This window comes from Elephas maximus, chromosome 3 (genome assembly GCF_024166365.1).
Source record: "Elephas maximus indicus isolate mEleMax1 chromosome 3, mEleMax1 primary haplotype, whole genome shotgun sequence".
Lineage (NCBI taxonomy): Eukaryota > Metazoa > Chordata > Mammalia > Proboscidea > Elephantidae > Elephas > Elephas maximus.
Genome location: NC_064821.1, coordinates 2,463,654 through 2,470,710, shown reverse-complemented (window position 1 = coordinate 2,470,710; position 7,057 = coordinate 2,463,654).

Here is a 7,057-nt window from a genome sequence, read left to right as displayed (position 1 = left end):
AGCGAGCCATAGCAATAAAACGCAGGATTTCCAGGCCTGGCTGTCAGTCATCCAAATGGGAATCTCAGCATCTGAATATTTTAAGGTTTCTGAGATTGGTAGCAACTCCACACACCTGGCATAACAAAAGAAAAAAAAAACTTTTTGGAAGGACAAAAACCGTATTTTCGAGTATGTCTTTAAAACATCTAACATAATGACAACTGTTGATCCTTGACTACAAATACATGAGTGATTGTTGTACTTTATTGTTGCTGTTGTTGAGTGTCGTCGAGTCAATTCCGACTCACAGCGACCCTGTGCACAACACAACGATACACTACCCGGTCCTGAGCCATCCTTAAAATCGTTGTTATGGTTGAGCCCATTGTTCGAGCCACTGTGTCAATCCATCTCGTTGAGGGTCTTCCTCTGTTCCGCTGACCCTGTACTTTATCAAGCATGATGTCCTTCTCCAAGGACTGATCCCTCCTGACAACATGTCCAAAGTATGTGAGACGCAGTCTCGCCATCCTTACTTCTAAGAAGCATTCTGGTTGTACTTCTTCCAAGACAGATCTGTTTGTTCTTTTGGCAGTCCACGGTATATTCAATATTCTTCGCCAACACCACAATTCAAAGGCATCTCTTCTTCTTTGGTCTTCCTTATTGACTGTCCAGTTTTCACATGCATATGATGCGAATGAAAATACCAGGGCTTAGCTCAGGCACACCTTAGTCTTCAAGGTGACATCTTTGCTTTTCAACACTTTAAAGAGGTCCATTACAGCAGATTTACCCAATGCAATGAGTCTTTTGATTTCTTGACTGCTCCTTCCATGGGTGTTGACTGTGGATCCAAGTCAAATGAAAACCTTAACAACTTCAGTCTTTTCTCCATTTATCATGATGTTGCTTATTGCTCCAGTAGGGAGGATTTTTGTTTTCTTTATGTTGAGGTGCAATCCATACTGAAGTCTGTGGTCTTTGATCTTCATTAGTAAATGCTTCAAGCCCTCTTCACTTTTCAAGTCCTCTTCACTTTCAGCAAGCAAGGCTGTGTCATCTGCATAACTCAGGTTGTTAATGAGTCTTCCTCCAATCCTGATGCCCTGTTCTTCAAAAAGCCCAGCTTCCTGCCTTATGGAAACCCTGGTGGCGTAGTGGTTAAGTGCCAGGGCTGCTAACCAAAGGGTCGGCAGTTCAAATCTGCCAGGCGCTCCTTGGAAACTCTATGGGGCAGTTCTACTCCGTCCTACAGGGTCGCTATGAGTCGGAATTGACTCGAAGGCACTGGGCTTTTTGGGTCTCGCATTATTTGTTCAACATACAGAATGAATAGGTATGGTGAAAGGATACAAGAATCGATGCACACCTTTCCTGACCTTAAACCACGAAGTATCCCCTTGTTCTGTTTGAACAACTGCCTCTTAATATATGTACAGGTTCCTCATCAGCACAATTAAGTGTTCTGGAATTCCCATTCTTCACAATGTTATCCGTAATTTGTTACGATCCACACAGTCGAATGCCTTTGCATAGTCAATAAAACACAGGTAAACATCCTTCTGGTATTCTCTGCTTTCAGCCCAGATTCATCTGACATCAGCAATGATATCCCTGGTTCCATGTCCTCTTCTGAATCTGGCCAGAATTTCTGGCAGTTCCCTGTCAGTATACTTCTGTAGCCGCTTTGGAATGATCTCAGCAAAATTTTGCTTGCGTGTGATATTAATGATATTGTTTGATAATTTTGGAATTCAGTTGGATCACCTTTCTTGGGAATAGTTATAAATATGGATCTTTTCCAGTCGGTTTGCCAGGAAGCTATCTTCCATATTTCTTGGCATAGACGAGTGAGCACTTCCAGCACTGCATCTCTTTGTTGAATTATCTCAATTGATATTCCACCAATTCCTGGAGCCTTGTTTTTTGCCAATGCCCTTAGTGCAGCCTGGACTTCTTCCTTCAGTACCATAGGTTTTGATCATATGCTACCTCTTGAAATGGTTGAACATCGACTAATTCTTTTTGGTATAATGACTCTGTGTATTCCTTCCATCTTCTTTTGACGCTTCCTGTGTCGTTTAATATTTTCCCCATAGAATCCTTCACTATTGCAACTCAAGGCTTGAATTTTTTCTTCAGTTCTTTCAGCTTAAGAAATGCTGAGCACGTTCTTCTGTTTTGGTTTTCTATCTCCCGTTCTTTGCACGTGTCATTACAATACATGTCATTATCCCCCACGTGTCTGTCATTTTGTCGTACTGTGGGGGCTTGCATGTTGCTGTGATGCTGGAAGCTATGCCACCAGTATTCAGATACCAGGGGCGTTACCCATGGAGGACAGGTTTCAGCTGAGCTTTCAAAGACAGACTAGGAAGAAGGACCTGGCAGTCTACTTCTAGAAAGAGTTAGCCAGTGAAAACCTTATGAATAGCAGCAGAACACTGTGTGATGTAGTGCTGGAATATGAACCCCCCAGGTTGGAAGGCACTCAAAAGATGACTGGGGAAGAGCTGCCTTCTCAAAGTAGAGTTGGCCTTAATGACGTGGGTGGAGTAAAGCTTTCGGGACCTTCATTTCATGGTGTGGCACGACTCAAAATGAGAACAGCTGCAAACATCCATTAATAATCAGACTGTGGAATGTACAAAGTATGAATCTAGGAAAATTGGAAATCGTCAAAAATGAAATGGAAGGCATAAACATCAATATCCCAGGCATCAGTGAGCTCAAATGGACTGGTGTTGGCAATTGTGAATTGGGTAATCATATAGTCTACTATGCTGGGAATGACAACTCAAAGAGGAATAGTGTTGTATTCATCATCAAAAGGAACATTCCAAGATGTATCCTGAAGTCCAGTGCTGTCAGTGATAGGACAATGTACATACGCCTACAAGGAAGACCAGTAAATACGACTATTACTCAAATTTACAAACCAACCACTAAGGCCAAAGATGAAGAAATTGAAGATTTTTATCTGTTTCTGCAGTCTGAAATTGATCGAACATGCAATCAGGATGCATTGATAATCACTGGTGATTGGAATGTGAAAGTTGAAAACAAAGAATGATTGGTAGTTGGAAAATGTGGCCTTGGTGATAGAAACAATGCCAGAGATCGAATGATAGAATTTTGCAAGACTAACGACTTCTTCATTACAAATACCTTCTTTCACCAACATAAATGGGGATTATACATATGGACCTTGCCAAATGGAACACACAGGAATCAAATCGACTACATCTGTGGAAGGAGACAATGGAAAATTTCAACATCAGTCAGAACAAGACTGGGGGCTGACTGTGGAACAGGCCATCAATTGCTCATAGGCAAGTTCAAGCTGAAATTGAAGAAAACCAGAGCAAGTCCACGAGAGCCAAAACACGACGTTGAGTATATCCCACTGAATTTATAGACCATCTTAAGAATAGATTTGACGCGTTGAACACTAATGACCGAAGACCAGACAAGTTGTGGAATGACATCAAAGACATCGTACATGAAGAAAGCAAGAGGTCATTGAAAAGACAGGAAAGAAAGAAAAGACCAAGATGGTGTCAGAGGAGACTGTGAAACTTGCTCTCGAATGTCAAGCAGCTAAAGCAAAAGGAAGAATTGATGAAGTAAAAGAACTGAAGAGAAGATTTCAAAGGACTGCTTGAGAAAACAACGTAAAGTATTATAAAGTACTTTATTTAGTACATGTTAAAAACTGTTGGAAAAAAAAAAGAAAATCTAATGAATATAACGTCTTTCACAGAACATCAAATTATCAGGCACATGAAGAATGAACCAGCACAGACAACAGAAACACACAGAGCTATAAAACACCTATGCTTACCATGGTCACGAGGATAAAAGGCAGAAACTGGAAACTGTAGCAAATGACACTGTAAATTTGGTAGGAACCAGCCAGAAATTCTGTACTTAAACATATAGTTACAAAATTAGAGGCAGTAGATAGGCTTAATATCATTCAATTCAGGGGTAGACTTCACAAACTTAAAGATAGGTACAAAACAGCAAGCAGAATAAAAGAGAACTATAAAAGCTGGAACCCCCCAACCATCTGTCAGTTCGTCCTACTGTGGAGGCCGGCGTGTTGCTGTGATACTGCACGCTACACCACCGGTATTCAAATACCAGCAGGGTCTCCCATGGTGGACAGGTTTCGGCTGAACTTTCAAACTAAGACAGACTAAGAAGAAGGATCTGAAGGTCAACTTCTGAAGAGAATTAGCCAGGGAAAACCTTACAAATAGCAGCGGAAGATTGTCTGATACAGTGCTGGAAGATGAGCCCCCCAGGTTGGAAAGCACTCCAAATACCGCTGGGGAAGAGCTGCCTCCTCAAAGCAGAGTCAGCCTTAATGATGTGGATGGAGTCAAGCTTTTGGGACCTTCATTTGCTGATGTGGCAGGACTGAAAATGAGAAGAAACAGCTGAAAGCATCCATTAATAATCGGAACATGGAATATACAAAGTATGAAACTAGGAAAATTGGAAATGGTTAGAAATGAAAGGAAATGCATAAAGACCAATATCCTAGTATCACGGATTGAATTAGGTCCCTCCAAAAATGTGTGTATTAACTTGGTTAGGTCATGATTTACAGTATTGTGTGGTTGAACTCCATTTTGTGATTGTAATATTATGTTAAAGAGGATTATGGTGGGATTGTAACACCCTTACCCAAGTCACATTCCTGATCCAATGTAAAGGGAGTTTCCCTGGGGCATGGCCTGCACAACCTTTTATCTCTAGAGAGATAAAAAGGAAAGGGAAGCAAGCAGAGTCAGGGACCTCACACCACCAACAAAGCAGTGCCGGGAGCAGAGCGCGTCCTTTGGACCCTAGGTTCCTGCACTGAGATGCTCCCATACCAAGGGAAGATGGATGACAAGGACCTCCCTCTAGAGCCGACAGAGAAAGCCCTCCTCTGGAGCTGACGCCTTGAATTTGGACTCTTAGCCTACTTTACTGTGAGGAAATAAATTTTGCTTTGTTAAAGCCATCTCCTTGTGGTATTTCTGTTATAGCAGCACTAGATGACCAAAACACCTAGGTGTTAGTAAGCTGAAATGGACTGTTATTGGCCATTTTGAATCAGACAATCATATGGCCTACTATGCCAGGAATGACAACTTGAAGAGGAATGGCATTGCATTCATTGTTAAAAAGAACACTTCAAGATCTATATTAAAGTACAACGCTGTCAGGAATAAGATAACATCCATATGCCTACAAAGAAGACCGGTTAACACTATTCAAATTTACGCTCCAACCACTAAGGCCAAAGATGAAGAAATTGAAGATTTTTACTGATTTCTGCAGTCTGATGTTGACTGAACGTGCAATCAGGATGCATTGATAAGTACTGTCAATTGCAACGTGAAAGTTGGAAACAAAGAAGGATCGGCTGTTGGAAAATATAGCTTTGATTATAGAAACGATGCTGGATATGGCATGATAAAATTTTGCAAGATCAACAACTTCTTCATTGCAAATACCTTTCTTCAACAACATAAATGGTGACTATACATGTGGACCTTGCCAGATGGTATATACAGGAATCCAATCAACTACATCTGTAGAAAGAGACAATGGAAAAGCTCAATATCATCACTCAGAACAAGCAAGGGGCAGACTGTGGAACAGACTATCAATTGCTCATATGCAAGTTCAAGTTGAAACTGAAGAAAATTAGAACAAGTCCACGAGAGCCAAAGTAAGATGCTGAGTATATCCCACCTGAATTTAGAGACCATCTCAAGAACAGATTTGACACGTCAAATACTAGTGACCAAAGACCAGACAAGCTGTGGAATGACATCAAGGATATCCTACATGAAGAAAGCAAGAGGTCATTAAAAAAGACAGGAAAGAAAGAAAAAGATCAAAACGGATGTCAGAAGAGACTCTGAAACTTGCTCTTGAATGTCCAGTAACTACAGCAAATGGAAGAAATGATGAAGTAAAAGAGCTGAGCAGGTTTCAAAAGGTGGCTCAAGAAGACAAAGTATTATATTGACATGTGCAAAGACCTGGAGTTAGAAAGCCAAAAGCGAAGAACATGCTTGGCATTTCTCAAACACTGAAAGAACTGAAAAAAAAAAAAAAAAAAAACAAGCCTCAAGTTGCAATGTTTAAGGATCCTACGGGGGAAAATATTAAACGATGCAGGCAACATCAAAAGATGGAATACAAAGAGTCGCTGTACCAAAAAGAATTGGTTGATGTCATACCATGTCAGGAGGTAGCATGTGATCTGGAACCGGTGGTACTGAAGGAAGAGGTCCAAGCTGCACCAAAGACACTGGCGAAAAACAAGCCTCCAGGAATTGACAGAATACCCATTGAGATATTTCAACAAATGGATACAGCGCTCCAGTGTTCACTCGTCTATCCCAAGAAATTTGGAAGAGAGCTTCCTGGCAAACCAGCTGGAAGAGATCCATACTTATGCCTATTCCCAAGAAAGGTGATTCAACCAAATGTGGAAATTATCAAACAACATTAATATCACACCCAAGCAAAATTCCGCTGAAGATCACTGAAAAGCAGCTGCAGTAGTACATCGACAGAACTGCCTGAAACTCAAACCGGATTTAGAAGAGGATGTGGAATGAGAGATATAATTGCTGATGTCAGATGGATCCTGGCCTAAAGCAGAGAGTACCAGAAAGATGTTTACCTGTGTCTTATTGACTATGCAAAAGCATTAGACTGTGTGGATCATAACAAATTATGGATAACATTTCAAAGAATGGGAATTCTAGAATACTTCATTGTGCTTATGAGGAACCTGTACATAGACAAGAGGCAGTTGTTCAAAAAGAACAAGAGGATACTGTGTGGTTTAAAGTCAGGAGAGGTGTGTGGCAGAGTTGTATCATTTCGCCATTCTTTCTCAATCTGTACACTGAGTAAATAAACAGAGAAGCTGGACTATATGACGAAGAATGGGGCATCAGGATTGGTGAAGACTCATTAACTACCTGCGTTATGCAGATGACACAACCTTGCTTGCTGAAAGTGAAGAAGACTTGAAGCACTTACTGATGAAGAT